Source organism: Sciurus vulgaris (assembly GCF_902686455.1).
Source record: "Sciurus vulgaris genome assembly, chromosome: 7".
NCBI classification, from domain to species: domain Eukaryota; kingdom Metazoa; phylum Chordata; class Mammalia; order Rodentia; family Sciuridae; genus Sciurus; species Sciurus vulgaris.
In genome coordinates, this window is record NC_136467.1 from 116111877 (window position 1) to 116125239 (window position 13363).

The 13363-nt window shown below is 52.6% G+C and overlaps 1 protein-coding gene across 7 annotated transcripts in view; it reads right to left on the minus strand.

Annotated features, from left to right (window-relative positions):
- FOXP4 (forkhead box P4) overlaps nucleotides 1–13079 on the minus strand; it is a 49643-nt gene extending 36564 nt beyond the window's left edge. For all 7 annotated transcript variants that reach the window (XM_079147770.1, XM_079147768.1, XM_079147767.1 and 4 more), the window contains exon 1: nucleotides 12631–13079. The gene's annotated coding sequence lies outside the window, so the exon portion shown is untranslated. The remainder of the gene's footprint in view (nucleotides 1–12630) is intronic.
- Nucleotides 13080–13363: the final 284 nt, after the last annotated feature.

Below are 13363 nucleotides of genomic sequence, written 5' to 3' on the forward strand. Positions count from 1 at the left end.
CTTCTCTTTTGAGGAAATAGCATTTAGGATCAGAGAGGAAGGATGAGTAGGCATTGGCCAGGCACAGTGCACACTGGATGCAGGGGAAACAGCACGTGCAAAGACTATTTATTTATTTATTTATTTTGGTACTAGGGATTAAACCCAGAGGTATTTTACAACTGTGTTACATCCCCATCCCTGTTTATTTTATTTTGGGGGTGGGTACCGGGATTGAACTCAGGGGCACTCGACCACTGAGCCACATCCCCAGCCTTATTTTGTATTTTATTTCGAGACTGGGTCTTGCTGAGTTACTTAGCGTGTTGTTTTTGCTGAGGCTGGCTTTGAACTCTAGGTCCTCCTGCCTCAGCCTCCCGAGCCACTGGGATTGCAGGCGTGCACCACCCTGTCTGTCCCTTTTCATTTTTTAATCTTTGAGAAAGGATCTCCCTAAGTTGCTGAGGTTGGTCTTGCCCGTGTGATCTTCCTGCCTCAGCTCCCCAAATTGCTGGGATTAAAGGCGTGTGCTACCACCCCCACCAGTGCCAATGCCTTTATTTAAAAAAAAAAAAAAAGTCACCAGTTTCAGACTTTTCCAGAACTAAGTCTTTGAAATGGATACACTTCTAGATTATAGATAAAGACAGACATGTGGGTACCACATAGAAAAGACTGTTAGGAACACCTTATTTTTCCTTCTTTTCTATCCCCCACCCCCAACTATACTATCAGATCTTACTTATGTCAAAGAACATAAAGCACAGGGCTTTTCAGAGCCAGAAGTACTGGCCCTACAAGTAAGTGAAGGATACCTCTCAATGGGAGGACTCAGGGAAGCCTTCCCCATGTAGCTCTGACCTCTCACTGGCTTCAGACTGCCAGGTTGGGGAGGGCTCTGCAGCAGCACCAATTGTGGGCCTTGTCCTTACATAGCCAACCACTCATTTGCCATCCTACCTGCTAACACTGACCTCTGATTACCTTCGTGACATTAAGCAATGAAGTCACCAGTCTGAGCCTCTGTTTTTTTATCTGTAATATGGGACTAATACCAATAAACCTTCCCTCCAGGAATGCTATGGCATCAAGTAAGACACTGCACAAAGAAGATAAGTCAGAGAAGGGTACTTACTTAGTTATGGGGCCCAAAAGTCCTTTTGCAACACAACTCTGAGTGGGCTGGGGTTTAAAAATTCACACCAGCCCTTGGATCAGCACTAGAGAAAAGCATGTCCAGACCCATGGGTGAGATTGCCCATGTGAGGCTGGGGACATAGCTTAGTGAGAGAGCCCTGCCTAGCATGTGTAAGGCTCTGGGCTGATCCCCAGCATGGAGGGTAGGGGGACTACAGCGCTAAAACAGGTCCTAAAACCAGAACTGGGTGATGCGTTGCAGAACCCTCAAGTACTAACCAGCAGTGTCTCTCCTCAAGTGGCGCTGAGTTCCAGAAGAATCTTAATCTCTTCTGGGGCCTGGGGACATTGCTCAGTGGCACAGTACTTACCTAGAATGTGAAAGGCCTGGGTCAGAGCCCCAGTACCAAAACCAAACAACAATCCCTCCCCAAGTCCCTGCCCTCCCTCTGAGACTACCATGTGTATCAGAGGCTGGCACCCTCTGCTCCCCTCCCCCACACTCAAACTTACCAGCCCCACCTCTAGAGAGCACTCAAGGCCTATTCCTGACACAAATTTCAGAGCTGGAGGGGTTTAGTACAAGAGGTAGGGCATGGACATGCCAGTCTGAAAGACTGTAACATCCTTTAATTTGAAAGGTGAGTCGCTGTCCTGTGCTTCCTGTTCCAAGTTCTTTCCCAAGTCTCAAATAACTTTATTTTCTAATCCTGAAAGTAAGAGACATCTTGGTGGGGCTTCTGGTATGTGTGTGGGTGGGTGGGTGGAGGGAGTACAACGGGGAAAAAAAAAAGAAGAGTACTCATAATCCTACCACCCAGCGACCTGGCCTTTGGGGATGACCCTTCCAGTCAATCCACTTTCACTCTTTTGGAATACAAATGCTTAAAAAGTGAAATTGGGTAATCGGTACATGGTTTGAATTTTCCTATTTTTCCACTCACCACTTACTATCATAAGTATTTCCACATGGCATCGAATATTTTAAGCAACAGTTTTTAATGGTCACATCGTTGCATGTTCCAGAATTTATTTAGCCAATCCCCTAGAGTTTGACATCTAGGCTGTTATCTCCCCCACACCTTTTTTTTTTTTTTTTTGCACTAGAGATTGAACCCGGGGTGCTTAACCCCTTAGCCACATCCCCAGCCCTTTTTCCTATTTTATTTAGAGACAGTCTCACTGAGTTGTTTAGGGCCTCAGCAAGTTGCTGAGGCTGGCTTTGAACTGCTGCCTCAGCCTCCTGTGGCTCCTGGGTGTCACCGCACCTGGCTTATTTATCTTTTTTTATTACGATGACTCTAGTAAATACCTAGAACAGGTATTAAACAGGATACCTTGCAGTTTTGACTATCATATTTAGAAGATGGAATTACATATTTTAAGGTTCTTTTTTTAAACTATATTTTTTAGTTGTAGATGGCACACAATTCATTTATTTATTTTTATATGGTGCTAAGGATTGAACCCAGTGCCTCACATAGGCTAGGCAGGTACTCTACCACTGAGCCACAACCCCAGCCCCTATTTTTAATTATTTTTTTTTCCTATGGTGCCAGGGATTGAACCCAGGGCCTTGTGCATGCGAGGCAAGCACTCTACCAACTGAGCTACATCCCCAACCCTGAGGTTCTTGATTTAATTTTTTTCTAGGTTATTCTTTTGTTGTTGTTGTGTTGTTTTTAGTTATACACGTCAGTAGAATATATTTTGACATATTTGTTCTTGATTTAATTGATAGCCATAAAATCTGTACTAATTTGTCCTCCTCTGGCAATGAGATCATTATCTCACAAGACTCACAAAGCCTCAACTTTTTGGTGGTTTCCCGGTATTCTCCTCAGTTCCTCCTCAGAGATTTTCAGATCTGCATAAAGCATTCAAAATCAAACACTACAGAGCCGGAGGAGCCTGTATGGGCTCCCTGGGTTCATAGCTGGGCAGGGTCTTCACCTGTAACTGATGTGGGGCACAGCAGTTACTGTGGTCTTTGTAAATGGAGGTGAATAAGACGCGGGGGACTTATGTATTGATGTAAGAAGGAGACAGAAGCAAACAAAGGGGCAGGTAAGCACACCTTTTAATGCAGCAGAATCACTTAGGGAGCCTTAGAAATAAACCATTCCTAGGTCCCACTAGAGGTCAGTTAAATCGCTCTCTGAGCAGAAAGACTCAGGCTTGAGTAACTCACAAAGCTTTTTCCAAGTATTCTGAACTTCCAGTGTAGCCAGGGTTGAGAATCTCTGCTCCATACAACACACACACACACACCTTTAAATTAGGCACTGGGGGCGATGGGAACCTGGAGGGAGAGGGGTACTCTGCAACAGCTTCCGAAGGAGGTGACTTCTGGGCTGAGTCATTAGGCAGGAGCAGGCTCAGAGCACAATTTTGTTTTTTTTGTTTTTTTTGTTTTTTTTTTTTTGTTTTCTTTTCTTTTTCCTAACAGCACTGGAGATGGAAGCCAGGGCCTCACCATGCTAGACAAATGGCTCTATCCCTGAGCCACACCCCCAGGTCCTGTATTTTATTCTTAATAACACCCATTGCACTCAGAGCCCCTGAAAGCCCTTACCTGTACCCTGTCCCTCCTCCCTCCCATGCAATCCTCTGCTCACTTGACAGAGGAAGGAACCACTCTTCGAAGATGCCAAATGACTTGACAAGGTCACCTGGCTGCTGAGCGCTGTTGGGCTCCTCCCTGCATCCCATCACAGAGCCAGCAAGGCCCAGAGGGCAGTTGCTCTGGCATGATTCTGTGGAAGCTGAACCCCTTTCTCACCACCACTCTCTCCAAATTTACCTTTTACTGGCTCCAGACCTAAAATGCTCCCACTAGGCCCTGGCAAAGAGGCCTGGCTCAGCTCTCCTTCCTACTACTCTGACCAAAAGGAAGAATTAACAATAAAAAAGAGGGAGAACCAAAGATTCCACTCCATCTCATTAAGAAAGTAAACATAAGAGCCATCTAAGTGTCTAATTAAGCTTCTAATTAGTCCCTGCTTGTTACTAATGCAAATTAGATTACTCCGCTTAACTACAGCATGTCCACAACACCCTTGTTAATTGCGGCCTTTTGAAATTAAATTACTCCCTAATTAGCATATCAAAGCCATTGATTCGGAGCTGGGAAAGATGAGGGCAAGAGGAGCCGAATGCCAAGTTTGGTTAATCAGAGACGGCTAATTAAATAGTGACGTCTTACGTGGGGGGCCTGCTGGTTAAGGAGTAGGGGCAACCCACTCAGGGGCAGAAATGGCCACCTGGAGCCTGGTTCTGGTAGTGGCCTTGACACCAGGGCTTCCTATGGGCGTAGGAGGGACTTCAGTGGGCCTGCAACAGACCACTGGGTCTGGCCCTCCCTTAACCTCTGGCTGCTGTCTAGCCTTGCCCCTGAGACGCCCTGGCCTTGCTTCATCTCCCTAGATGATTTCTAGGTATGGCATTCACAGAGATCTTGAGCACCAATTTAGGGGCATCCAAAGCACGACCACATTGAATATGGAACGCTTCAGTGCCCTTCCACTTCTCTCTGGACTCGAGAAGGGTTCCAAAGGGGGGCTGCTCTGTCCCCAGAGGTTCAGTACCCATTTTTGGTTCCATTCTTGGAAGAAAGCCCCTTTTCCCAACAAAACACACACACAGAGAATAAGTTCGGGGAACAGATGATCTTCACAGAGGGGCTCACCTGCCAAGGGTGCACTGTGCACTGGTTTCAGCTTAGAACAGGACCCAACAGACAAAGACCTTTATAATCACCTCTATAGTGTAAAGTAAGGAAAAAGAATTATCCAACACCTTCATTTTAGTTTTTGTTGTTGCTGTTGTTTGTTGTTTTGCTTTTTTGTACCAGGGATAGAACCCAGGGGCACTCAACCATTGAGCCACAAACCTGTTTTATATATTTATATATTTTATTTAAAGACAGGGTCTCACTGAGTTGCTTAGGGCCTACCTAAGTTGCTGAGGCTGGCTTTGAACTCCCAATCCTCCCGCCTCAGCCTCCAGAGCCGCTGGGATTTCAGGCATGTGCCACCGCACCCGGATGCCACCATCAGTTTGTATGTAAGTCGCGGTGTGGAAATTAGATTTGGGTCAGTGTCCTTCTTGGTCTTTGCTGAGCCCTTGATGTACAGACCCTAAAGAGCCTTTGGGACACGGACCCCCCCTAGATTTTCCTTGGATAATATTGAGACTGGTGAGTCCTGTCAAAGCTGCTAACCAAAATGCCCTCTGGGGCTAGGATTGTCACCAGGAGGCCAGGTGAGAAACAGCTTTCACTCATTCCTAGTTCCTCCTTATCCACACAGAAATATGGGCTCAGTGTTGGCCGTGTCTGGGTTGTTCAAAGGAAGCCCCAGTAAGAATACTTGTGGAAATTTACTAAGGCATTGAGTTGTGTGGTGGGGTGGGGGAGTCAGCAAACCTGAGCAGAGGTGGATTTATTCAATTTGTGATCTCAGTCTTCAGGCCAGCATTCCCAAGAGAAGTTCCCAGTTAACTGTGTGACCCTACGTAAGTCATATCACCTCTCTGGGCCTGGATCCTTCACCTGTCAAATGAGAATACTAATTACCAAGATCTGGAAAATCTCTCAGGGCTGGTGTGAGGATCAGAACAAGGAGGGACATGAAACTGCAAAGCACAGTTCCTCGGTCAGTCTGGTGACCACCTAATTCTACCTGCTACAACCCCCTCCCAGATTTCCTAATGGGGATGCCTTCTAGAACCTTTTTCTTCCATCTCCAGGCAAGGGGCAGAGCCAGGGTTTCCAAGTGTCCTTAAGAATGCTGAGGGCTAGTTCTGCAGATGCCTAGCTGTTGGGAAGCTAGGAAGTACCACACCTCTCTGCTCTGCCCTACGTTTATTGGACCAGCACTGGCAGGGGCAATTACTATGGATTCCTTAAAAAAAAAAAAAAAAAAAAAAAAAGTAGAATACCATACTGGAGGGTCCCTAACTGGGTTTTTCTCTGTCCCCCTCTCTCTTCCCAACTACAGTACAGACTGTCCCCAGCCCTCCCTCCCCCAGTCCTCCTCTCTAAGTTCATCACCAGTAGCCCCTGGATCACTCAGGGTCAGGGTCAGGGCCAAATTCCCAAAGGGTGAGATTTTGTTTATTTAAGGAGAGATCAAACATGGCCCAGGGGAGAGGAACTCCCCATGCCCCTACCACTATCTCAAAAAGGGTGAATCTCAGACACTACTCAGCTCACAGGTATCCACACAGGCCAAACTGAGCAAAGGGGTCCATAGCAATTTTATTTTAGAAAATAAGTAAAATTAAAAGCAAAGCAGAAAAAGAGAAATGGGGGAGGGGAAGAGTGTCCTGGTGTGAGGGGGAGGGAGGACAGAGGCACGCAAGGGCCAAGCTGCAGCCCGCCTAGCACAGCTCTCTCTCCCAAGGAGATTCAATTAATTGATAACAAGAGGCATCAAATTAATTTCTGGAGGATGTGAGATTCTGATGAAGGGAAATCTCGTCGATGGGATCAGGTGGGAGGGGGTGGGCAGCACCCCTTTTAATCAGGCTCAGCTGCCTAATTGGCAAGGAGGAGACTTCCATGGGTCGTAGGGTTCCCTGCCCTGAGCTCCATAGTACCCCTTTGGAAAAGACCTAGGAGGCAGTGGCTTCCTGTTGCTGTTGGAACAAAGAGAGTGTGCAGCTGAAGCCAGGCAGAGGGGTCTGTGGGTGTCCCTCACCAACTGTACAGTAGGAAACTGGGGCCCACAGGGATGACAAGTGGTGCCTAAGGTCGTAGAGCGACATAGGGCCTCGGCAGCAGTGCCTTACTGGGTTCCCATGATGTATGTGTGTGAGTCCGGAACCTGTTCAGAACCCAGACCCACCAAGTCATTCCTGAACTCAGGGGTGTAGCACAGAATGTGGGTGGTCCTCCCTGCAGCTGAAAAACACAGGCTGCACTGCCCAAGGCCCCTGCGGACCCCCAGGCACTGGTCCCCAGCCCCATGCCAGGCATTTTCTCAGCACTCAGTGAGGGCCTAAAACATTTCTCAGTTCAGATCTCAATACCCCTAAGAGCTCCAGAGAAGGGCTCCTTCAGGGGTAACCTAAAGCAGTGCCTCAGCTGAGGAGGAGAGCAGGTAGCCCTGGCTTGCTGGGAAATCCCCAGTTTCTTGAAGGAGGGATTCTCAACTCAACACACCCTTGACCTTCAAAGTGCCTCCTGTTCCCATCTAGAGGCGGGGAAGTCTGGAGCTCAGAGTTTTGCTCCCCAAGTGACCCCTTCTGAGTTTCCCACAAATCTTGATGTTCCATCTCCCTCCAAAATTTTCCCCAACAGCACCTTCTTCCAGCATGCAGACAAAAATCTGCACAAGAAACACCGAAGGCAAGGAGGAAGTCTACCTTGGCCCACTTTTGGAGCAACTTTTTGGATCTGGGGCTCCTAGAAATATGGACTTCTAGAAATGAATGGAAAGCCAGAAGTCATATTCCAGGGAGCCTGCTCAGACCTGACCCAGGGAGGAAAAAGAAAAACAAAACCCCCATACCTGCCCATCCCCACTTTCCCCTCCTCCTGCAGGGCTCTCCCAAGGACTACCACAGGTACATGTGTCCTGTCAGGACCCAGGCCTGCCTTATGTGGTCAGAACCCACGCAAAAGATCCACACTCCCATACTTGCTCCATTTCAGATTTTCCAAGTTGCAAACAAGCCTGCTCCAATTTCACCTCTTCAGAGTCCCACCAGTGTCCCTGCACTCAGTAGGTACTCCACGATGGTCCAGTCCCTGAGCCACCCTGCCCTCAAGTGGTCATCATTTTGCCCTCCTCTTTCCTGCCAGTCAGAATTCTAGGTCTCTTCCATGCCTACAAGCCCTGCCTACCTTGGACAAATGTCAAGAGGGTCTTTATTCTACATTCATCTTCACGGTCTGGAAAAACCCTCTCAACCTGTCTCCATTTACACGGAAGCCCAGGTTAGATGCCATCAGAACTAACTCAGGCTGGGAAAGGAAACAACCTTTACCTCTGCCTTGTACCATCAATGGACCCCACCCACCCTGAGGTCTCAGTGCGCAAAGGAAGAGGCCCAGGAGGTGGGCAGAACGACTGGAATTGGCAGGAGAGAAGAAAGGTGCAGGGGCTTCAATTAAGTGGGAGAGCTGATGAAAACAAAAAGACCCTGGCTTGGGCTGGTGGTGGGCAGTCCTGGAACCAGGGATCAAGGCAAGGGAGGGCTCTGGCCAGGCAACACACCAGAGTGACTCCACAGCCCCTCACCTCATAGCCTGATGCTGCCTGTACCTTTTGTGCCGGAAATCCTGCTTCCCAGCCAGTGTGCCTTAAGCCCAGAAGCAGCACCTCACAAGACCACCACAGCCACAGTCACAAGGTACAGACATAAATTTTGGAGGAGAGAAGAAAGAGGGTTCCCAGTGTGATCCTGTCTTAGCAGAACTGGCAGTGACTGCAAGTGTGCATTTCCATGGAAAATCCCGGAAGGCAACACTGAAGAAAACCAACAGCTTCAGGCTCAGGGATGTTTCTTTTTGCCTCTTAAAGGTGATCCATTTAGCACTAGATCCCCCCAAAGTTGTGGCCAAATGTCTTCCATAAGGATGTGAGAGCTATGATTTCCAAAAACGAGAAATCTCCCTTTTTGGAGAAAGGGGATGCCTGTCATTTTTACTCTTTCATGTTCTGGGGAATTTTTATTTATACTTTTATCCATAAGCATCTTAGCAATACCTGGGAGGACACTCCAAGGCACTGGCGGGGGGCATCAGATTCCACACCCCAGTCCTCCTCTAAAGGGAAGGTACAACCTTCATGCTAGAGGGAAGAGAGGAGGCCAAGACAAACTTGTGAAGGAAGCAGGGTGAGTGGCGGCCCCTCCATCCCTTCCCCATAGCAGAGGCTCAAGCCCTGCTGGTTATATTAGGGTCAGGACTCCTACATTTTAGTCCCAGCGCTGCTACTAAGTAGCTGTGTAACCTCAGTCAAGTTGTCTCTTCTCTCTGGGCTTCTTTTTCCAGCCTATAAAATGAATGTTAATACTCCAGTATTTCCAGTATTCAGCCCAATAAGTGGCCTGGCAGTGCTAGTAAACTAACAATTTTTAAAAGCCATCCCTGGATTGGCACTACCATGCACCAGGCACCATGCTAGGAACTTTACCTCTCATTCAACTCCCAAGCTGACTCTCTACATTGGGTATTATTGACCTACTTTACAACCTAAGAAAATTGAGGTTCGAGGAGCTTAATTAAGTTCCCCAGAGTCCCATTTCTATTGCCAAGTTCCACTCTGACACATGTTCTGCCCTGGGGAGGCCTGTGTTCCTTGCTCTGGGTTCCAGAGTTCTGGAACTAAGTCTGAGGAAGTCATCCCAGCCAATGGAGCCCAGAGTCCTGACAAAAATAGTCCTGAGGCTGCCTTGGCCTGGGCAGCTGGGATGGGGCAAGACCTAGAGAAGGGAAACTGTGAGGAAACCCTTGGATGGAATTATTTAAGAAAGGTAAAGACATTGCACCTGCATGGGAGGAGGGTGTAGGGGTTGTACTGCCCCAGTGGGAGTGACAGGAGACCTCCAGGAAACCCCCAAGGCAGTGGGGAGGCTAAGGGTTAAGATGTAGGGGAGGAAAGGCCAGTTGAGCAGGAAGGCTTCTGGAGATGTCCCTTCCCTCCCCTGCATCTCGCACCCCTTCTCTGCAACCCTGGCTGCTCCCATCTTATCAGTCTCTCCTGCCCCAATGCTGAGGTCCAGAGAGCAGACTTGAGCTTTATCACTTAAGTACCCCAATACCCAGCCTGGGACCCGCCCAGTCTAGGGGCACAACAAACACTTGGGGAATTACTGGATCAAAAGAAATATCCCGGCTGTCGTCCTGCTTCCCTCCCCTCAGGAAGAGGTGTGTTTGGAGTAGGGGCCCAGCAGGATATACACATTCCTGGCAAGAAGGAACCTACCTGCCTACAGCCAGAAAGGAGGATTCTGGCCGAAGACAGAGAAAGGGGGATGGGGTGTCTAGGTGTAAGGAACAGGGGCAGGTCTCTGCCATTTGAGCCCATCCCCAGGTATTTTCTTCGGCTCTGGTGTCAGGCCTTTCCTTTCCTAGAGCTCAGGGGTTCCCAACTCCAGAACTCCTGATAAACCTTCCCAGGACTAGGAGAATAGAAAACTCCACCTGGGGGCCCAGGGAGAAGCTGCTAGGATGTAAGGTTCCAGTGGTCTCCCCACCTTAGTGCCAAGGCTGGGGCCAGGGTAAGGTGGGGGGTCTAAGGATCCAGGAGCACAGATTAAGATCTCATCTAAGGACTTGGGGAGGGGGCACCCACAGCACCATCTCCTCCCCATGCCACCTTGCCCCAATGACTAGAGTGGAAGTCACACCAAATGAGAGCTCCGGGTGCACTGTCTTTAGAGCAACTCAGATCTAAAGGCACTGCGGGAGCCGGCAAGCTACCTAGGTGCCCACTGCAAAGTCCCTGTGCCCTCCTTGCAGCCACCAGGTGACAAACAGTCTCAGAACCCCAAGGGGCAAGAAAAAGTTTCTCAAGTTAAAAAAAAAAAAAAAAAAAAGGCTTCAGACTTCCCCACAGCGGTTTTCCGCGGGGGCGGGCAGAGGTTGTCTGAGGCCGGTGGCTCCCCTTCAAACAGCTCCTCTCGGTTCGGGTCCTGTTGAAGGAGCAGAGGGAGGGGGCTCCAAATGCCTGTGACCCAGGGCATGGAGGGCAAGAGGCTGGTCTGTCCCGGTTCTCTGTGGAAAGTGAGCTTGGGCCCCGGGAAGTTGGGCGGTGAGACCGCTCGGACCCTCCCACAGCCACCCGCCACACAGACCATTCCGCTGCTCTTCTGCTGGGTGGGAGAGGGGGCTCTTGGTCTAACCACGGCAACCGCCCCTTAAGTTGCGCTCCCCGGGGCCCTCAACACCTAACAGTTCGGTCTGGGACGAATCCAGGCGAGTGCTTTGAAGCAGGGCGAAGATGCTGAAGTTCAGATAAAATCCCGCATTGGCCAAAACGCTCTGGGCTTTCTCCGAAACTGTAGCTTCAGTGTTGGGTTTGCTCCTCTGGGTCCCTCGCCCCTCTCCCCAGCTCAGGGCGTCGCGGTCTACCAGAAGGGAGACCCCGCGGCGCTGGGGTGCTCCACATGCGGTGATCTCCAGATGCCTTCAGTCCCAGGTGCCAAGTAAGCTAGGAAACCGTCCGGCGGGGTTGGCACGTGAAGTCGGGGGTGCAAAGGGAGGAGCAGGGCGCTGAGTTCAGGGCCCCCGTACCCTTTCCTCCCAACCTAGAGGGTCGGAATGGGACATGGGTGTGTTCACGAGGTCGCCCCAGTCGGGGGAGAGAGGTAATCCACCGCCGTCAGGGCCTCGGCCTCAGAATCCGCATCCCGCGAAATTACACGATCCTTTACCCAAGTGGCCGAGACACCAGGTCTCCCAGGGCACCCTGCATTCTAGCGCCAAGGGCTCTGCTCTGGCGCAGCTCAAGGAAGTTTGTTTGGCGTTGAAGCGGAGCGCGATGCTGGAGCGCTGCCGGGGTGGCCGCGGGTCAGAGAGGTGTCGGGGGAAGGAAAGGGGTTGTTCACGGGGGACACAGAGTCCTCAGTCTGGGAGGACAGAGTCCTGCTTGGTCACTCCGGACCCTCTTCCCTGGTGGCCTTCCCCCCACCCCAGTACATGGTGGGGTGGGAGCTTTCCCCAAACCGAGTGAATAGAGGTATCCGCCAGATCGGTCCCTCGCCCTGTGGCTCCGGCGCACAAAAATCACAGAGGCCATTTCCAGACGCTCTCAAGTCCCCAAGAAGTTTTCCGCTCTATCTCCGAGCTCAATGAAGGATGGCAGAAAGAGGATTGATTGGTCTCAGAACTTCCGAGGTGCGACCTCAGCAACCCAAGTCCCCTCCTCACTCAAGGCGACGCGGCGGGTGGGACTGTAGTACCCCCCCCCCCCCGCCCCGGCGCCCCAGTCCCTCTGCCTCTGGCCTATTTTGGAGAGTCCCGTACAGACTGGGAATGGGGGAGCCCACTTCACCACTTCCCTTCCCAGCTCAGGAAAGTCCGGGCCGGGAACTATTCTTTGTCTGACTCGGGGCGGGGGGGGGGGGGGGTCGCGCCCCCTTACACCCCATTCCCAGCGGCGAGGCCCGGAGGGGGCGGAGCCCAGATTCTTGGGGAAGGGCGGGCCTCAGTGGCCTCTCCAGCCACCCACCCCCGGCCGGCCCCCGCTGCCCGCCGCCGCCCCCCCCCTGCCACCGCGCAGTAGCCCCCACCTGTTCCCAAGGCAGCTCCGGCCCGCAGGGGCCCGAGCCGGGGGTGGGGTCTCGCGGCTCCCCCGGGGTCCGTGCACTACAGTCGGCCCCGGCTTGAACAAAGTGCGCCGGCCCGGGCCCGACTCCTCCCGGCGCCCGGCGCGTCTCCGGCGGGCAGTTTGCAAACACAAAGTGAGCCAGTGAGCGGGCGAGAGAGTGCGCGAGCTAGGGAGTTGGTCTGGTCGCCGGCCCAGCCCCCACCCGCTTCCCCGGGCCCGACCCGCCACCTACCTGTCCGGCCCGGCCGCTCCGTGCGGGCTCCGGCCCGTCAGCCCGCGCAGGGCATGGGGCTCGCTCGGGTCGCAGCCCGGGCCCGCCGCCGCCCGCCGGGGCTGCCCCTCCGCGCCGGCCCGCGCCGCGCAGCTCTCGGGCGTCCTCCCTGCGCGCCGCGCCGACCGCCGCGCGCCTCAGCCCCGCCGGGGCATCGCACTTTGTGGGTAGCTCGGCTCGCTCCGGCTCCGCTCCTCCTTCCCGGTCCTCCCGCGACGTTCGTTAGATCGCTCCGGCTCCCGGGCTCCGGGACCCCGGCGTCCCCGCCCCCGGCCCAGCCCTGGTTCCGGCCCGGGCTCCTCCCCGCCGCGCCGCCGCCGACTGCGCCGCGCCCTCCTCGCGGGCTGGGGGCTCTGTCCCGGCCGCCGGCCTCACTGTCCGGTCCGCAGGGGTGGCCGGCTCCGGACTCCGAGGGGCTGCGACTGAGCCCGGGCTGCGAGTGGCTGCGAGCGGGCGGCGCGCGGGCGGGGCGGGAGGGGGCGGGGGAGGGAGGGGTGGAGGGGAAGGAGGGAGCGCGCGGAGCGCCCGGGAGGAGGGAGCGAGCGAGCGAGCGGCGGAGGGAGGAGAGACCAACTTCTAGTGCTACCATAATTCGCCTAAAGCAGGTGCAGCAACTTTCACCCCGCGAGGCAGCCTGCCGCGAGCGAGAAAGACCACGTGGACCGAAGTTTAGGGGAGGAAAAATGGGGACGTG